The sequence below is a fragment of the Nematolebias whitei genome, chromosome 4, assembly GCF_014905685.2.
Source record: "Nematolebias whitei isolate Nwh7 chromosome 4, NemWhi1, whole genome shotgun sequence".
Lineage (NCBI taxonomy): Eukaryota > Metazoa > Chordata > Actinopteri > Cyprinodontiformes > Rivulidae > Nematolebias > Nematolebias whitei.
Window position 1 is genome coordinate 7,724,386 of NC_056501.1, and position 21,342 is coordinate 7,745,727.

Genomic DNA, 21,342 nt, shown 5'->3' on the forward strand with positions numbered 1-21,342 from the left:
TGAGCTTTTGACACTGTGGACCATGACATCTTATGTCATAAGCTCTCAGAAATTGTTTTTTCAGCTCACACCATTAGTTGGTTCACTAACTGTCTCTCAAACCGGAGGGAATGTGTTCAACATAATGGTACTTCCTCCAGTTATTTAACAGTCAACAATGGTGTACCACAAGGCTCAGACTTAGGACACACCCTCTTTACAATCTACATAGGACATCCTTGTAAAAGAGATTGATTCAATGGATTTCTTCCTGGTAAAATAAAGTAATAAAAAAATAGGTAGGTCAGAGCATCCTTGATGCATCCTTACATATGCTGATGATACAGTTGTTTATTGTTGAGCTAAAACAGTTGCTAAGGTTTTCCAGCTTTTGCAATCCACTTTTGACATCATCCAGTCAGATTTGTTCCGTCCCAAACTTGTCCTAAACGCTGACAAAACCAAAGGGATGCTGTTTTAAAACAGGAAGTCAGTCCCAGCAGTTCTTTCATTGATTTTATCCTCCAACGGTGCTCCTATTAAGTTTGTCGATTACTACAAATATTTGGGTATCTTGGACGATTCGCATCTCTCTTTTAAGCTCCACGTGGAAAACCTAATAAGGAAACTGAAAGTTAAATTGGGTTTCTTTTTCAGAAATAGGTCCTGTTTAACTCTGAATGCTAAGAAATGCCTTGTAACAGTGACTTTCCTTCCCCTCATTGACTACGGTGACATTATTTACATAAACACTCCTACAAGCACCCTGCAGATGTTGGATGCTGTCTATCACGGTGCATTAAAATTCATAACTGGCTGTAACTACCATACCCACCACTGCACCCAGTATTCACTGGTTAAATGGACATCATTAACTTCACACAGACTCTCTCGCTGGTACATTTTCATCTTTAAATCACTTCTTGGTCTGCTGCCGTCATACATCTCCTCCTACATGTCTCTGCGTGAGTGCAGCTACAGCGTGCGCACTCAGGACATTATTACCTGCAGTGTCCCCTCAGTGAGGACTGAACTAGGCAAAAGGGCCTTCTCCTACTCCACTCCTGTTTTCTGGATCACCTTGCAAAAAGATCTGAAGCTCTTGACCTTGACCTCTCTAAGTGACTTCAAACATCTGCTAAGTTCATGGGATAAACCAATACAGACGTGTTCCAGCTGTTTTTTGTGACATTTTTTGTTAATGCCATTTTATTTTCACTCGTTATTCTCAAGTTGTATGCATCCTTTATGATTGTCTATTATTGTTTTCATCGCTCTTTGTTAAAACCAGGTCTCTCTTGTAAATGAGGCCCCGAGGCTCAATGGGATTAACCTGTATAAATAAAGTTTAAATGAAAAAAATTCCAAGTAGTGATGATTGTGTCATCAAAAAATAAACTAAATGCAAAGGTAATAGATGAAAAGTGGTCCAATATGATGTGCAGACTTCTTAATGTGGTGTTTTGTTGCTGAATGATGCCAATTCTGTTCTATTTGTCTGCAGAAATCCTCTTCTCTGCTGGTAATTCTACTTTATCAATCAAAGGTTTTGGGATGTTTTTGTAGCTCACAGAGTGTGTAGACCCCAGTAAATGATTCCTCTCATTTTACCATCATCATTCAACTGCATCGATTCATAACTGAATGCTAAAATTTGTAGCAAGAATAAGTTCTTTCAACTGAAATGCTCATTTGGGCCTTATCTGTATTTTAGTTTAGACTGGTTGCTGTAATTAAATTTGGTTATGTAGAGATATATTTTAGATATTTGCTCACAGCAAGACACTAGTATGACATATTTTTTTATTTAAAATACAAGCTCACACTGTATTACACACTCCTTTCAAACCCTTTTACAACTATTTCTATTTGACCTGTCTGAAACCCACTGATGATCAAACATCTAGCATGTGTGTGTGTGTGTGTTTGTGTGTTTTAATGTTCAGTATAATTACAGGGAAAGGTTTGTTAGGGTGTGTGTTAGTGTGCGTCAAACTGTGAGCATGTGTGTGAATAATATTTGATGAGACATCAAACAGCGTCAATTATTTCAGCACCTCAGGTATCGTCCTTGTTATTCACTTACAACGAGCACGATTCTGTGTGTGTGGAAGGCGGTGCTTACTTTGTGTGTTTTCTAAGAAATGTCACAGGGGAGCAGTGGTTAGAGCTGTCGCCTCGCAGTGAGTAAGTCACAGGTTCACTTCCTAACTGATGTGTGGAGTTTACGATCTCCTCGTACACGCATGGATTGTCTTCGGTTAAACGTTCAAAGAGCAAAAACATGCAGATTAGATTATTTGGCAAGTATAATTTATTTCTATGAGAGAGTGAATTTTTTGTCTTTATGCGCCCCTGTGATGATTATGTAACCTGTCCACGGTGCCCCCGCCTCTCGCACAATGGCAGCTGGAGATGGGCACCATCTCCCCGTCACCCTGCACAGAGAGGCGGGTCAAGAAACTGGATAGATGGTTCAAGTGTCACTGTGGTTTCACAGAAAGATGGAGGCTCTTGAGAGTTTCTTTCATAAAAATAATTACTCCAAGTTGGCCCGAGCATACAAAATATAAGAAGGGGGTTGTAGTTAGAGGAAGCAGGAGGTGACACACAGTTCACCTTAAAGGTTGTTTCTTACTGAGCTTGGATAATTCATGTCGGTTCTCCGTCTCTGTGAGAGCTGAAGAGACTAGTCCAGGGGTGTCCAGTCCTGGTCCTCGAGAGCCACTCATCTGCATGTTTTATAGAGCTCTCTGCTCCAACACACCTGGTCATCAATGGCTGATTATCAGGCATCTGCAGGACACGAAGAGGTAATTCATGCATTGAATCATGTGGCTTGGAGCAAGGAAACAAGTAAAACATGCAGGACAGTGTCCCTAGAGGACCAGGACTGGACACCCCTGGACCAGTCACTTGTGTTTTGAACATGTTCAAAATATTTGCAATTATTTTTTTTCTCAAAATAGTTGCAGAGTCTATTACAGATGTCTCGAACTTGTCTTAAGGGCACTGTAGCTGTATTATGACACCTTCACAGCTCTAACATAAAAAAATTTTAAGACCAGAACCCCAAACACCAAGCCGTTGGTTCAGATCGTCCCATTTTAATTCAATTCAATAATTTAATACATTCATATCCTTTTACTCACCACAGACTCATGTTCTGCTGTGTAATACACCATATTATTTGCATTATTAGAATTTAGAGTATATCTTAGATCCTGTATACTGTCTTTTATACTTTTTTGGCTTTTTTTAGGTGTAACTGGGACCTTGAGTTCACAATTTTGTTCCACCTCATACCACATGTGATGCAAATGACAATAAAGATACTTGAACTTAATGTCAAAAGTGTACTCCAGTAGATTAAATCATCAATGTGGGTACAAGCGAACTGATGTGGAAGGAGGAGAGCAACAAAATAATCCAATATGAAATAATCATAAATAGGTCAATTGTGCTCATGAAAAACAAGCTGTGGTTTTCAAAAGTTCACAAAACACTGCATCAGAAAAATGTACATGGACTGGTCTCCAACATCTGCAGCTCAGTGAGCAACTGGCATGTGTGTTTAGATTACATCTAAATTATTTCATATACACTGTATATTTTTATTTATTTATTTATTTCCACTTATAGGCTATCCTTTTTTTCATTCACATAATCCAACCAAAGCACTTGAATGTTCTGGTTTCCTCACTTAGTTTTTTAACATGGATGTTACATTGACTGGCTGCTCTTATTCGTTCAACCTTTAATTATACAGATTAATCACATTGAGCCTCAGAGACTCATTTACAAGTGAGACTGGCTGCTCTTAAATGTCACCAAGTGCAAGTGAGTGTGAATGGTAGTCTTCAAATGGACCTCTGATGAACGTTGGACCTGTCCAGAGTGTGCCCTGCCTCCCCGCCCCAATGACTGCTGGAGACCTGCACCAGCTTCCTGGAACAAGGAGGTAACGAAAATACAGCTGGATCGATATTTAAAACTAAAAGAAGTCCATTTGAGCGGAGCTTTGGTCAGAACTACTTGTGCTGCTTCCCTGAACATTTTGTGCTTCAGGATGTGATGTGAGTGAAAGCAAAGTGTTGCCAAGTCCAACAGTTTTTAGACAATAGAACTGTGAGGCACATAGGAATCATATCAGGCTTTTCCACTAAACAAGAAAAATAAAAGCCTCCTCCTCTGAGACCCCGGGCCTTGAATGTTTGTTGCCTGGCAGACATGGCAACCCGCTGTAGGTCAGAGCTGCGCCCCACGAACACCACTCGTTTGGTGGGAAACCTTTTACTACCCTCAAATATGCCGTTACGTCCAGAAAGATTCACGCATTTACTATATTATTGTTACCATGGATATTTATCAAAGTACTCAAACCGTTTTTAAAGGTAATATGAACTTTTAAAAGAAAACTCAGTTTTGAATGTGATCAAATAAAAATGTTTACATGAATGAACGTGCACGTGTGTGTTAGAAACTGAAAACTGAGTTTTTGCTCAGTTTTTATCGTTTCAACGCCAACAATAAATTCATCCTAATAATTCTAGTAATTTAGTTTATGTAAAAAAATAATAATTTTTTTTTCCAACTAAAACGTCTCTATTAGTGGTTTTAGTTTTTTTATGATCCTTTTTTGTCCAGACTTTAAAGCTCTAAAATTTACGTTTTCTTGAACCTTGCCCATCCGTCCATCATCTTTACCCGCTTCTTCCTTTTCGGGTCGCAGGGTCACTTGTGCCCATGTCCAGCAATCACTGTGTGAGATGCGAGGGACACCCTGGACAGGTCTCCAGTCCATCACTGGGACACATAGAGACAAACGAGACCAACAATCATTCACCCTCACTCACACCTAGGGACAATTTAGAGTTACCAATCAGCCGAACGTGCACGTTTTTAGTCTGTGGGAGGAAACCGGAGTACCCGGAGAAAACCCACGCATGCACGGAGAGAACATGCAAACTCCACCCAGAATGGCCCCCGGCCAGGATTCGATCTGGGGACCTTCTTGCTGAGAGGTGGCACCTTTACCAACAAGCGCCACTGTGCCACTGAATCTAGACCAAAGACTCAAATTTATTCCTAAAAGGTCATTTTAAGCACATGTAGGGTGCATACGTGATATGCACCAGTTTACATAACTAGTGTCAGGATCCCAGTGCTTTTGATGGCTTTTACTGATCATTCGATTTCAGATCAAGACAGAGAGTTTGTGCTGTGGTGCCTGAAGGACACATGAGGGATGGTTTTAGCTCATAATTTAAGGCCAAGTGGAAACAGTATTCTTCTGTTGAATGTTGTATGTGAACACTTCCCTCGAGCACAAATCCTCGTTCTTGAATTGAGTAAATGTTCTTTAACCTAAGTGTTATCACGGCTTCCTCGGTTGGCTCTCCTCCTGCAGCTGGCGCTTCCTCACCGTACTCATCTCCTCACCCTGAGAAGGAAAGAGAATCTCCGCTCGATCCGTCCTCTCTCAGACTGCTCACAAACCAAAAGCAAAGGCACATCACCTTGTCCCGGCTTGAGACCTCTCCCCTTCAAGGCCATCACCTGGAATCTTGGCACATCTCCCCCATGCATGAAAACTAAAGGATGAACTGAAACTATTCTTTAAACCTACTTCTGCAAAGCAAGCCTTTCACTAACGTCTCCATCACTATTCTCCACAGACAGGAGCCGTTTTCCTGGCCTGTCACAATAAAAGCTTTCTACTTCTGCTTCCTTGGATCTGTTGTGGTCAACAAATATACTGAACTAAATATTATCACCAAGTATGATGTCTAGTAATATTTAAAAGAGGATTAATTCATCGTGGCCCTAATCCTCTTCTGTACTAGTACTTAAAGGTGACCAGGATGAATTACAAACTGGTTTGTTTCTCCACTCTTACAGGGTGGTACTTACAGACAGAGTGTCCTACTCTAGTTGTTTGGGATTTTAAACAATACCTCCTCCCAATTAAAATGGTCAATTTGCACATATTAGTCAGATTTTAGCAGGATGCAGTGTAAGTGTGAGACATTATGTTATCACTTTATTGACTCCGAAGGACAATAAAGGAAGGTAAGCAAGTTTCCTTGTCCAGGAAGCAAACGTTTATTTACCTCCACAAGAAAAGACTTTGAAAAGCAAAGTGAAAGTATTCATAAATGCACAGAACAGTTAGGCAAACTTTGCTTATAAAGAAAGAAGATAAAAAACTAAAAGCCAGATCTGAAACATTTTCTAAGCCATATAGTGTGATGGCTTTCAATAACCTGGTGTTTACTCATGATTTTAAAGAAGACAGAAGCACTTCTGAAGTATTGCAGCAAAATGATCGACAGTTTAGTTAAATAATGGCGTTGCAACAGCAACCCAGAAGGGTTTTTTTTGTTTGTTTGTTTTGAAGTAAATTAAATAATCTGGGCTATCCAAGTAAATCACCTAATCTCAGGTTGATCCAACAGACAGAACGTCACAAAGGACCAAACATGTTCTTTGATGTCCATGAGTTTCAGACTTCAAAAGATTCTCAACAAAGTATTAAAAATTTACACGTTATTAATGATTATGGTAATGAGTTATTTTACATCTCAGCCCATAAAAATTAAGGTGCTTCTAATGAAAAAGCTGTAGTTCCTAAATTTGTTCTCTGTACGACTGCATTCAAACTTTGGTTTTCAGATTAACAGAAATTATGTGTACAACCATGATACATAAAACATTTGGACATCCTCAGACTATATAATTAAAAGAAGAAGGGATGCTACGCAGAGGGGAAACGAGGTCCTTTAACAACTTTTTCAAAATATGTTGCTGCCATAAACTGAAAAATAAATCCTTTTTTAATTGTACAATTTCTTTGTTTCAACCTTTGATAAGCTTACTGTGTTCATTGTGAATGAAAAATGGGTTGAGATTTACAAATCATTGCATTTTGTTGACATCTCAACTTTTTCAGAATTTAAGTTGTAACTAGGGAAACTGTATTTCCTGTGAAAATGTAGTGTGAACGCTTATTGCTGGAGAACTTGCTGAAAACAGCTGAAATTTGCTAAAACCATGCTGAAATACAGCTGAAATGGAAGAACAAACCTAAGTTAGCAGAAGAAAGCAGAAAGAACACAGATTTGCTGAATTAGGTTTAATTAAGCAGAAATGAGCACAAAAATTAGTAAATTAGCTAAAAAAAAAAGCTGAAATTAGCAATAAATAGCAGAAAAGTAGCTGAAAAGAAATAAAGACGCTTAAATTACAAGAAGGAAGTGGCGAGAGCACTTTTTTTTCTGAACTAAGCTGAAGAAAGTTGAAATTAGTGCAAAAATGTATCTGAAAAAGCTCAAATTAACATAAAAACAGCTAAACAGTAGCTGAAATAGTAGAAAGAACTGCAACTTGCAGGAATAAGCTTAAAGGAGCATAACAAGCTGATATTAGCAGAAGAAAGTTAGAAGAAACACAAAAGTGTTGAAGTTAGAAGAAAAATCTGAAAGGAGCACAAAACAGCTGAAAAAAATCGGCTGAAATTAGAAGAAATAGCTGAAAAAAGGTTAAATTTGCACAAGGAAGCTGAAAGAAGCTGAAGCAGAACAAAATGTGAAAAGAGCAGTAAAAGGTTGTAAACAGATCTAAAGATTTGTAAGATGTAAAATGAGATCACTTCATTTTCTATGAGATAAAACATGGCAGAAAAGGCTAAATATTTCAAAAAGCTAAAGTTGCACCAATAGCAAAAGGTCACAGCAAGATTGTCCTGAAAGAGCTGAACGTTTTGATTCACGATTTGTTGAAAGAGCTGAAAACTGCGAGACTAGAAACACAGAAAGACGTACATAAGAAAAACTGATCACAAACGCTTCGTAAACGTTCACACAATAATCCTGACATAGAGGCTAAAACGTTGAAGGCGTCAAGCGTCAGAAAGAGTTCACGATAAATGTTCTTCGGCTCTGTTCAGTGCATCATCTAAAACCTGAGCTCTTTGTGACCCGTCGGAGCGTTCAACTTGTTTTAGCTCATTGGTTCACTCTCACTGTTCACAGCATCCTTCTCAGCAACAGCAGGAAGTTTCATTCAAAGCACCCCCTCCGAATGAAAGGCTACCTGCTCGGCACCGAACAGCACGGCGGCAGTTAGAGGCGAGCAGGTGAACACGACGGAGCATTTTTCAGCTGAAGAGACAAGTGTTTCCCTTGGAGACCAATTCAAAGCTAAAGAGTAGTAAATATAATGAGCTGAACAGTTCTCTGGTGGCATCAGCTCTGCTCTGCATGAATCAAAATGTGTGTCAACTACTGGTTATTACCAGGAAGAAAACCACGTTGGCGAAATGTTAATTCACAGCACGTGAAAATGCAAAGTCACACAAAGATTTGAGCCTCCGCAAGACTTTGAAGTAGCTCCAAAAACTACTTTCTGTTAATTTATTGATGGTGGTGCAGATCAATGCCTGACTTGTTTTTTTTTTTATTTTGGACAGCGATAAGGTGACTGGAGGCCGCAGGACTACACACATGTATTCATTACCCCCCGTGTCATCTTTACTCGTTTATTCACATTTTCTCTTGGATTCGATCACAGAGGGGTAAGTGCATGCACGTGCTTGGCGTGTCAATGAAGGATAGAAACATATTCATGCACCTGATTAGAATAATTTATAGAAAAATGACTGCCATGAATATGTAACTTTTGGCTCAGCTAAACTCAACCCGGATATAAAAAGTGGTTTTTAGTTGTTTAAAAATAATCATTCACAAACCTGTGCAGCTTTGATTCCTGGATATCAGGCAAATTCCCTGATGGGACCAAAAGCTCTAATGCAATCTGTGCAGATCCACCATGGTGTGTAACTGTGAGCACCTGCACACGCATGTGATTTAAATCGGAGCTCTGCTGAGCTGCTGTATCAAATATTTGAAAAACATCATGGCTATTGAGCAGTAATGACCCCAGAGGAAAAAAAAAGGAAAGGGTCAAAGGTGGTAAAAAGCTATTTCACAGCTCCACGAAGCTCCGGCTGCAGGGAAAGCTGGGAATATTGGCCTAAAATGCACCTCATTGTTCTGCTGCTGTACGACTGAAGACAATGGAAACAACAGGGGATTTACTGCAGCAAATTTGCCCTGAATTACAATAAAATAAAAATTATAAAACCGTCAGAGACCACTGTGGACCAGCAAACAACACACAGCTCAGTTTGTTTGAACCTACATTTAAAAAACTGTTGTATTTGCAGCAAGTCTGACCTTTGATCTTTTGTTTGGCTCTTGAACAGCCTTGTTGCCTCACGGCAAAAAGATTTCCTCTCCAGATCTTGGCTGCATGTTTTCTTATTTTAATATTAGTAGTAAATATGCATGGCTATGCGTCTCCAAGCTGGACCAGTAATCTGTCCACTGTGTGCCCTGCCTCTTACAGAGGCCCTGAGGTATATATGAATAACATTTGTAAAAATGGAATTACATTAAGCCAAAGCGGAAGTGGCCAAAATCAATTTTGAAAAAAAAAATGGAATTACATTAGAAAAAATTGACTCATTCACAAATTATATGATTTCTGTTTATTCTAATGTTATTCCATTTTTTCTAATGTGATTCCGTTTTTTTCCAATCTGATTCAGTTTTTTCAAAAGTGATTCTGTTTTCAAATGTGATTTCTGTCGCTTTGCACACTTCCGCTTTCGCCACTTCCACTTTGGCCACTTCCGCTTTGGTTTAATGTAATTTTGTTTTTTCAAATGTGATACTGTTTTTTCTAATGTGACTCCGTTTTTTTCTAATCTGATTCAGTTTTTTCAAATGTAATTCCGTTTTTACTACTGTGATTCCATTTTTTCTAATGTGATTCTGTTTTCAAATGTGATTTCGGCCACTTCCATCCGCTTTGCACACTTCCGCTTTCGCCACTCCACTTTGGCCACTTCCGCTTTGGCCACTTCCGCTTTGGCCACTTCCGCTTTGGTTTAATGTAATTTCGTTTTTCCAAATGTGATACTGTTTTTTCTAATGTGATTCCATTTTTTCTAATGCAATTCAGTTTTTTTTTTTTTTTTTTTTTAAATGTGATTCCAGTCACTTCCGTCCGCTTTGGCCACTTCCGCTTTGGCCACTTCCGCTTTGGCCATTTCCACTTTGGCCACTTCCACTTTGGATTAATGTAATTCAATTTTTCAAATGTAATTCTGTTTTTTCAAATGTAATTCTGTTTTTTTCTTTGTTTTTTCAAATGTTCATTTACACCTTAGGGCCACCGTAGCCTCTCATACCTTGGAGACTTCTGCAGAGGCGGGCCTGAAGCCTATCCAAGGAGTCGATACACCCTGGATGGGCTCCAGTCACCCTGGGCAGGATAAAGCAGGTGTACAAAATGAATGAACTATTGGTTTTTGATTAAAGACTAACTCCTTGTCCCTCCAGCACCATCTGGATGGAAGAACTGGATTAAAAATCAGTACCTCATTCATTCGAATGAGTAAACGGCAAGCAATGCAAACGGAGGGAAGGATTTCCAAAGCTTCCATCGTGTGGTTCTGCAGAACAAGGTTGCAATTAATTGCAGGTAAGTTTTGGTGTCCTTCTGGAAAACTCGTTGGACCAGAGATTTGTGAGAGAGCATTGGTGAGAACTAAAAAATGAACCCAAATTAGAAATGCTTTCATAGCTATAATCACTATATTTTCATACTACGTTACTTTTTAGTCATTTGTTTTTAGGTAGCAGGAATACAAATATCTCAGAATGTTTCTTTTTAGGCCCCTCATTTGTGAGCGCTTGGAGGCTGAACTTTTAATAAATATTTATAATTTTTAATTCGGCAAGGATTCATTTTGTTTTTATTTAAATAACAGGAGAGAAGACATTTGTGATTTAAAAGCTGGTCAAAACAGAACAGTTATAGATCATTAAATAACACTTTAGTCAACAACAACTGATCAAATATCAGTTTTCTGATTTGAAATTCAACTATTTATTTAAATAAAACTCTTACTGCGTTTGTTTAAGCAAGTCAACAATCCGGCAGTGCACGTTTGGAGAAAACTAGTCTGTTATAAACTGGTGTGATGAGGACCCAGAACACCAAGCCATGGAGGAAGGACAACATCATTAAATGCACATTTTGTTCAATTAAAAAGGCTGACAAGTAAGAACAAAACAAACATACCAATAAGGCACAGTGTTCATTATAATAATGCACATGGATAATTGTGCAAATTAGTCGATGACATCATTTAGACACTTTTATGACAGCCAATAGCTACTTTACTTACTGAGGAGTTGGCGACCCTGCAGGTGAGTAACAAACTGCCGGGAACACTGAGGGAAGTGATGATCAGAGACACAAGGACAAAAAATAAAACTGAAACACGCTGAACTCCGAAAAATGTTTAAATCAAAAAGGAAAAAAGTGAGTCGCTAACAACAACTGAACTCATCATGATCATGACACCTTATAAATCAACCAGTGCATTTTGGCTGGTGAACATCACAATAAACGGTCATAAAACATTCAGTTTTATTTCTATTAACCCTTAATTTTAATCTGGAATATCCCATTGAGGTCTCTTGCAAGAGAGTCCTGGCCCTGAAGGCAGCCTATCGTGCACATGTTTGGATTGAGGGAGGAAACCAGACGAAACCCACACAAACACAAGGAGAACATGCAAACTTCACACTTAAAGACCCCAAGTCCAAAACAGGGATTGAACTCAGGACTTTGTTGAGGTGAGGCAACAGAGCTAATCACAGATCCATCATGCTGCCCTGTTTAAAACAGCATGAGACGTAAATACAAACCAGTCATTCTTACACATATTGTTTGCAGAGTAGGTGGCTGGCAAAAACTGGCAACCAAGGTTTTCCTGGATCAATGTGAAAAGAAAACATCCCAAAAAAGTAATATGACACTAAAAATATAAATAAAAGCACAACAAATTAAAAAGTAACTTTAAAATGTAAAAAATAAATAAATAAATATAAAAATGTCTCTAAAATATCATTTGATATCAGTTAAAACCTTTACAAACAGAGGCTTCATTACAAATTGTTTAAGAATAGTCTTAAAAACATTAAAATAGACCGACTCCTTCAACTTTAAGTCTTTCAGTTGATTCCAGTCTGAGGGAGCAGCAAACTGGAAGGATTTGTTTTGCAGTGATCAGTACGAACCTCAGAAACAGTTAATAAAATTAACTCATTGCAAGCCTCAAGAAGATTTCTTAACAACAAGGGACAACATGGTAAGCAGGAATTAAACCCAAGATGGCTTTGTAAATAAGATTATACCAATGATAGGATTTGATTGAATACAGATATACAGAACAGTGGTGGTAAGAGTTATGAGACCAGTGTTAGAACGTAAGGCTCCATGATATACTGCGTCCAACATAAGCAACCAATGAGAGTATGCGTATATTAATTATGTATCCAAAGTCTAAGATGGGAAACAAAGTGGCAGCAATAAATGTTTTCTAGCCTCAATAAATACACAATATCTTATTCTGAAATAAAAACCCAACTTTACTTTCAACTTTTTATCAGCTCTTGAAGTGGGGAATAAAGGCCAGAGATTAATCGTGATAAAACCTATTTATATTGAGATACTACTTCGATCTGGAAGCCTTGAAAAGTGATAATGAGAGGCAACAACTGTGGTTTAGACATGGTCTTAGTATTAGAAAACAGCATTACTTTTGATTTATTAGCATTCATAACAAGCTTCATGTCACCCATATTGCACTGAACTACATTAAAAGCTGCTTGTAGCTTTTCAAAAGCACATGTGTTTAAGCACAATATAAGACAGTGTCATCAGCATAAAAATTAAAGTTAGCATTTGGCACAATTTTACTTAAAGTGTTATTATAGATTGTAAAAAGAAGAGGACCTGGGCTAGAGCCTTGTGGAACACCCTTGAATATTTGAAGACAAGTGGGGGAAAAAAAAACTACCTGCACATAAAGAGACCTATTAGACAAGTAGCTTATAAATCATTCCACGCTTGCTGAGAAAGTCCAAAGTCAAAGAGCCTTTTCAACAAAATGTCATGGTCATCTGTATCAAAGACTTTTGATAAATCAATAAAAAGTCAGAGTCAGAGTCAGAGTCAGAGTTTCTTTATTGTCATTCGCACCTCATGTGGTACATGTGGTGGAGCGAAATTATGTATACAGGGTCCCAGTTACATCCAACAATAAAATGTATAAGAAAAACAGTAATGACATCTAAGATATGAACTAAGAAAAACATCAACTAAATATACACTAAGCACTCATAACATAAAACATTGAACATCAGCACAAACATGAACATGAGTCTGTGAACAGATGTGCACGCATGAACACATCAACATTGAAACAGATCAGCAGCAACATGAAACAGATCAGCAGCAACATGATATGGTTTTTCACAGTGATTATTCTAGTTAGAGATTCATGAGTCTAACAGCCTCAGGGTAGAAGCTGTTCCTCAGTCTAGTGGTTCTACACTTAATGCTCCTTAACCTCCTTCCTGAGGGGAGTGGGGCAAAAAGTGTGTGTGCTGGGTGGGTGGGGTCCTTCATGATGCAGGTGGCCCTCTTCCTGCATCTGGAGGTGTAGATGTCTGTGATGGTGGGGAGACTGATTCCGACAGATTTCTGTGCAGCCTTCACCACTCTCTGCAAAGCTTTTCTTTCTGCAGCTGTGCAGCCTCCATGCCACACATTGATGCTCGAGCACAGGATGCTCTCCACTGCACACCTGTAGAAGGAGGTGAGGACTGAGCTTCCCAGACCAGCTCGCCTCAGCCGTCTGAGGAAGTAGAGTCTCTGATGAGCTTTCTTGATCAGGCTGGTGGTGTTGTTGCTGAAAAAGAGCTGAACAGTGTTGTTTTTTATTTATATACTGTATAGTATTTTTAAAGTAGCTGTAGCAGTACTGTGCATTGCTCTAAACCAGACTGTTTTCAGTTAAAATACTGTTCACTGGCTAATGACTCCAGAACCTTGGCCAACGCAGACAGCTTGGAAATGGGCCTGTAGCTATTCAGATTGGTCGGGTCCCATCCTTAAAGAGGAGAGTAAAAAGGCAGATTTATAAACTAAAAGGGATTTGGCCTGAAATGAGGGAAAGATTTAAAATATATCAGCGAAGAAAATATATAATCAACAGCTTGTTTGAAGAAAAAAGCCTCCAGGTGGATCTGGACATTTCCACCATCACATCTATTGTTGCAGCGTTTCTAAGCTCGTCCATCTGCTGCCTATCACATATCAATTTCGCCTTTTCACATTTGTCCGTGTGCTGCTTTTTGACTCAGCTCAGGGAGAAAATGCCTTTAGGGTCCAAATAAACCTGCGTGTGCACGCTGACTGTGGACGTGTGCAGAAATCAGTGATGGGCCTCTTTGTGTGTGATGCATGGAGCGATGATGTTCAGAAACAACCAGTCAGAAGTTGGGAGCCTCTAAACTGACAAAGCTTCCAGTTTACAGCATTAAAGCTTGCGTCTCTGCGTTTCGTCTGACATCCCACAGAAACACAGGTGTATTTTCACCTTTTACTGTGTTGATGCTCACACACACACACTGGAGCTCATTATTCAGAGCGGAGCTGCAAGAGATTCAGGCTTCAACAAAGTGCATGGCAGATGAGTGAGACGGGAGCTTTTCGCCCTGCTTGGATGAAATCCAATGAATTGATGAATGTTACATTGATGTGAAAATGAATGATTCAGAGTCTCCAGGCTCCATCTTGTCTTTTTACACCCACTTTCTACCTTTTCCCTTCTTTCCGAGTTGGACCTAAGCCAGTGTTCCAGATCTATCTCCTTGTTTTGTCCTCCCTCCCAGATGTGGTGGAGTTATTCATAGAGCTTCCAAATTTCTGTGCTATTTGAGGTTCCGCTCGGGCAAAAAGAGATTTTGATTTTAGCTCTAGCTTTTTATCTGAAACTTCAACAAGGAAAAGTTTCAAAACGTCAGCCTTCAGAGTTAAATTGTCAGAGTGTGTCTCGAGCGCAAATTTAAAACGAGCACGTTGTGAAACTTCCCAAGAATTTAACATCTGGTATTTGCCTTGTTTTATCATGATTACCAATCAATTTTAAAACATTTGCAGGAAAAATGTTGCAGCTGCAGACAAACAAAAAAATTGTTGTAGTGTCTGATTTACAATGTCATGTGATCAAAAAATAAATCTACCAAAGAAAAACGTATTGTTTTGAGTGTTTCTTTCTTCCTAATGCAGCATTTTGGTTTCTTGTTGATTTCATCTTGTTTTTATTTATTCCTTTGGGTTTCAATAAACTTATTAAGCAATATTTTTTTACCCTGTTCTATCAGGAATATCTATGATCAAAATACAAAAAGAATTCTTTGGTGTCAGGTCAACCAATTTGTTGAGGTTTTCAACTTATCCAAAGAGGTTAAAGTTCATTGTGGAAGGCCTGATTGATGTTTTTTATTACATTTCAACCCAGTTTTGATTTTCATTAATTAAAAGCTTCTAGGTTTGAGTTTAAACCATCTGCCCACATTACTGAGAATTTTTAAATTCTGAAAGACGTTTTAGATCAGAACTATTCAATTAAATTACTCAAGAGTGGCACAGTTAATGAAAGCCAAGAGCTCAGGGGCTGGACATCCAGCAGTTATTGTCATTAAGTAAGTTTGTTTTATGGTTCGAAATCTAGTTTTATTTCAAAATAACCCTATTAGTGGGCCCAACTCAGCTCCAAATAGGGCCTGATTTGGCCCCTGTGCCACCACTTGAATAGTTCTGTTTTAGAGTTACACCAAACAACATACCCTACCGTTTTATTTTAAGCAATAAAAATGTCACTGATGAAATTGTAAAAGTTGTATTTGTTTTATTTTAATTAGATACAAACACTAAATGACTGGCAATTTGTCACGTTATTTGCATTTACCTGGTTTGGACATTAAATTATGTCTTTATTGATTTTTGTCACACCGTTTTTAATCTTTTATCTTTGGTAATTTTTGATATATTTTATCTTTGATGCAAATAATTTCTTTTCATTCAACCATTATTTACACAGCTAAATCACATTGAGCGTGGAAGACTCATTTACGAGTGAGACATGTTCAGACAGACAAAAAGTATTGAAAGTGACGCATGTATGGGATTTGGAGGCAAAATAAATTCTTATCAAACTCTCACTGCTTGGCCGAGGAGAGAGAGCCTGAGATTGAAAAAAACACCCTGCACATAGGCACATAGTGATGCAGACATTCTGCAGGGGAGGGGAGACAACAAGAGCAGTGAGTGTGTCCAAGGACACTCCAGAGGCACTGTAGGAATCAATCAGTTCCCTCTGGTGAGATCCGTAAACACTATCAGTGGGTGCCGAGGTCATCCTAGCTCCAGAGAGAATCCAAGAGTCCTGAAATGATGACATAATGTTCATTCAGCTGGGTCCCTCTGATGTGTCCGCAGACTTCCTCAGTGGGAGTGGAGGGGCCAGAACACCGGATTTACAGGGCCTCCAGGCGAATTGAGATAAGGTGGCCTGTTAAGGCCAGCCAGGGAGCTGAATTCAGACAAACATTTGTTTTGGGAACAGGCAGAACTTTACTGATTCATGTCTGCCTTGAGTCTTTGCTGATCCTCACGAATCCCAAACATCCAAATTAAGTCGACACACTGCTGATCCGGGCCTGAGAGTATTCCCCGAGATCTGATCCATCTAGAGTTCAGAAAAATTAGAAAAATTAAACGAGACAAGGGGAAAAATATCACAGATGTCAGTGAGTTATCAGTGAAAGTCACCTTGAAGCTCTACAACACCCAGTGACACAAATACATGCATCTAACCAGGAGCTCCAGTTAAAAACTAACTTTTGTCCGGCACTGGAAATCCCCTTAGACCACTAGAAGATGAATAATTTATATTGTCTGCACCAAACAAAATGATGTGTGGGAATAAGTTACAATCTTGTGTATACACTAATGTTTTGGGAGTTGAGTGGCTCAGAATCAAATACAAAACTGATGCGTCTTCGTCAAAACTTTGATATCCCATCTATCATCCAACAGCTCCCTAAAGTCACTCCACTGCGGTTAAAAAAAATAACTTTTAGTCTCCAAATACAAACAAAAATGTCCTGCCAAGAATGTGAAAGACTCCAAATTAAAGCAACATGCTTTGCCAAGGCTACATTTTCACAACTACATGAACGTTTGGCTCATAAAGCAGATCCCAAAATCCCCAAAGTTTACGCGATTTATAGAATATGTGATCATGAATCCAGTTCAGGGACTAAACCTGAATTATCACTTTTTCCCCCCACTGTTCTTGTTTAAAACCCAACCTGGAGTTGTTAATATTCAATATATAAAAGTTTTTTTTTTTTCAAACTGTCTTTCTAAAACACAAAACAGGAACAGTGGTGGTAAAAATCAATCTGTGTCTTCAAAAACCAAACTCCAATAAACCTATCAAAGTCATGGTTCAGACGGTGGATGATGAAAGTCAGTGGTAACAGGTGACGACAGAATAAGTCAGCAAAACAAAGTAGCTTGGGACCAAAGTTACTTCCTCTCCTTCTTAAAAGGTGATTACAGCAAAGAGGAGTTTTAAATAAGAAGCCACATTAACTTTAAGTGCCTGCTGTCACCCGAGACACAAATATCTTCTCCCCGTGTGTCTAAAGCACTCAGCAGTGAGTTAACAGTAGCCTTTGTAATCTATGATATTTTTAATCTAATATGTCATTATGGCCACTTAACACACAGTCGAGCTCACACTCTGCAGCTGAAGCCTGATTATTTATGTCTGCTGCTCTAGAGGGGGCATGATTTATGGAATAAAATGTGATAAAAGGGGCAAACCGTGTTGAGACTGGAGAGAGTTCCTCCACACATGTTGGAGGAATTTGATGCAGATAAAAAGGATAAAAAAGCACTGGTCAGCAGACTGGAGATGCATGTTATTATTATTTTTTTAACTCTAGAATTTAGTTTTAATCAGACTTTGAGTCTTTATGATCCTTTTGTTTAAAACGTATTGTTTGAAAAAATTCTTCTCCACTAAATTCCTTGTGGTTGGAGGGAAAACAATCCTAATCCTAAAACTTATATAATCCAAATTTAAGAACAAGGGTGATGTACAGGCTTGTATCAACTACAGGGAAATTAAGTTGATGAGGCACAAAGTGAAGATCTGGGAGAGAGTTGTGGAAGCAAGACTTTGACGAGAGGAGGTGTGGTATTGCATGAGGAAATCTGGAGTGGCAGAGAAGTATGTTAGACTGGTACAGGACATGTATGAGGTCAGCAGGACATTGGTGAGATGTGCTGTTGGAGTGACAGATAGCTTCAAGGTGGATGTAGGAGTGCATCAAGGATCGGCTCTGAGCCCCTTCTTGTTTGCTCTATGATGTTTGCAGATGATATTGTGATCTGTGGCGAGAACAGGGAACAGGTGGAAGAGAACTTGGAGAGGTGGAGGTATGCACTTGAAAGAAGAGGATTGAAAGTCAGTCGTAGTAAGACAGAGTCCATGTTTGTGGAGAAGGAGGAGGTGGAACAGTGAGGCTACAAGGAGCAGAGGTCACAAAGGTGCAGGACTTCAAGTACTTGGGGTCCACTGTCCAGGAAAAATGGAGAATGTGGTAAAGAGGTGAAGAAGAGAGTCCAGACAGGATGGAGTGGATGGAGAAAAGTTTCATGAATGATTTGTGTCAGCAAAGGTCAAATGAAAAGTTTACAAAACCGTGGCAAGACCAGTTATGTTGTATGGTCTGGAGAGAGAGACATGGACAAAAAGACAGGAGACAGAACTGGAAGTAGAAATGAAGATGATGAGGTTCTCCTTAGGCGTGACAAGGATGGATAAGATTAGGAATGAGATCATCAGAGGTACAGCACAGGTTGAACAACTGGGAGACAAAATTAGAGAGACCAGACTGAGATGGTTTGGACATGTCCAGAGGAGGGACAGTGGTTTGGACATGTCCAGAGGAGGGACAGTGGTTTGGACATGTCCAGAGGAGGGACAGTGGGTGTATTGGTAGAAGGATGTTAGAAATGCAGCTGCCAGAAAAAAGACAAAGAGGAAGGCCAAGGATTTGTACATGAGTCTTCGAGGCTCAATGTAGTTTATTTGTATAAATAAAGGTTGAACAAAAAGAGAAGATCTATAGATGCCATTAGAGAGGACATGGAGGTAGTTGGAGGGAGGACAGAGGATGCAGAGGACAGAGTGAGATGGAGGAGGATAACTCACTGTGACAACCCCAGAAGAGAGAAAAGCTGAAAGAAGAATAAAAAAGAAGATATTGTCATGTTTCTGATGATGATGATGATTTCTAACCTCCTGTGTATGACCCCTGCCTGTTCTACCGGACCTCGTTTCTGGATCTGCCCCAAAGCCTCTTGCTGCACAAATTTCCTGCTCTGCTGCGTCTCACTCACCGCAGGCGGCTTCATCTTTCTCTGCCTGACTGTGAAGCTTAGTGTCTCTATTTCTCTGAGAACCTTCACAGTCAAACCTACGAGACTAACACCTCTGTCTCTACGTATCCAAGCCATCCACGGACCCAGACCTCCACCAGCAGTTCTGCCTGTTTGGTGCCGTTACTGAATCCAGAACCTTGTCAGATATCATCAAATTTACTTTACAGAGGCCTGAAAATATATAAAATGTTCTTTCCTCGAGATGTCATAGATTTTGTAATGTGCACCAGACCTTCCAGCAGCAAAATATTCCCACACAGCAGGATGCTGCCACCCCTGCACTCACAGTTGGGAAGGTGTTTTCAATAAAAAAACAAATAAGGATAGTTGAAAAGCAAAATAACTAAACTTCTGTGGATGTTTTTCTTCCTGTTCAGGAAGTTTTCTCAATTCAAAAACTGGGTAATGTGGACTTCCAATCTTTTAAACTGTGTGAGATACTCCGGTGTGTAAGCTAGAATCAAATTCAGATTAAACTCATTCCCCCCACAGTGGAGTCATTGGGGTCTTTGTTAGTTTGGCTCGCAAGATAAATGTTAAGGCACATCCATGAAGGTGTGAATTAGAGTGGAGCAGATTGAGAGTCAGACATAATGTTACATTATGAAGAAGTTAACTCAAATGTTGCCAACTAACCTGTCAACAGCTTTCAAAGCCATGACATCATCATTTGGGCTTTCCCAAATAGTTCAAAGACACAGTACTGCCACTGTGAAAGTGATGTTCTAATAGTTTGTGCTTTAGCAGCTGACTTCAGGCAGAAATCAATGAGAAAAAAGCAAAAGTTTTCAACCAAAGTCACGTCTTATCATGTTTTAGGCTTCTAAAACAACTCTTTCATAAATGCTATTTATCCATCCAGGTGTTCATATCCAGCCATCACTGTGTGAGAGGCGGAGGACATCCTGGACACGTCTCCAGTCCATCACAGGGACGCATAGAGACAAACGAGCAATTTAGAGTTACCAATCAGCCTAACATGCATGTTTTTGGTCTGTGGGAGGAAACCGGAGTACCCGGAGAAAACCCACACACGCACGGAGAGAACAAGCAAAGCTGCACTAAAAGAAACTTGTAACTGTTTTTTTGTTTTTTTTGTTTTTGACCAGTTGTAAAATAAATTGCTACTCCTGATATCTTTCATGTTTTACACCATTTTATTCTATTTATATTAAATTAGTTATTATTTTACTGACACCGTCTTCTGTTGCACTGGAACTTTTTTTATGGTTGTTCTTTGTTTTTTGCCACCATCGTCTCCAGGACTCCCTGAAATAAAATATTATTTGTAATGTAAAAATAAACATTACTCACCTCATCTATGGCCATGAACTCTGGGAAGTGAGCGAAAGATTTCAGGCAGTCCAGATGAGTTCTCTGCAGCTGAACTCTCCCTTATAGAGCAGTGGTTCTGGGTCTCAAGGAACACCATCCTGCATGTTTCAGTCGTTTCTTTGCCCCTGATTCAGTGATTTAATTACTTCAAGTTCTGCAGAATACTGTTAATCACCTTCAAACCAGGTGTGTCAAAGCAGGAAAATAATTAAGACAGGCAGGATAATGTTCCTCGAGGACCACGGTTGGGAACCACTGCCTTAGAGATTGAGAGAGGAGTTCAGTTATAGAGCCGCTGCTCCTCCACATCCAGAGGAGCCAGCTGAGGGGAAGACCCAGGACATGCTGAAGAGACGTCTCTCAGTTGGCCTGGGAACGCCTTGGGGTCCTCGGAGCTGGAAGTGGTGTGGAAAGAAATGTCTAGATCTCCCTGTTAAACTGCTGCTCCTGTGACTGACTCCAGAACAAGCAGAAGAGGATGGCTGGCTGGCTGGCTGGCTGGCTGGCTGGCTGGCTGGCTGGCTGGCTGGCTGGCTGGATGGATGGATGGATGGATGGATGGATGGATGGATGGATGGATGG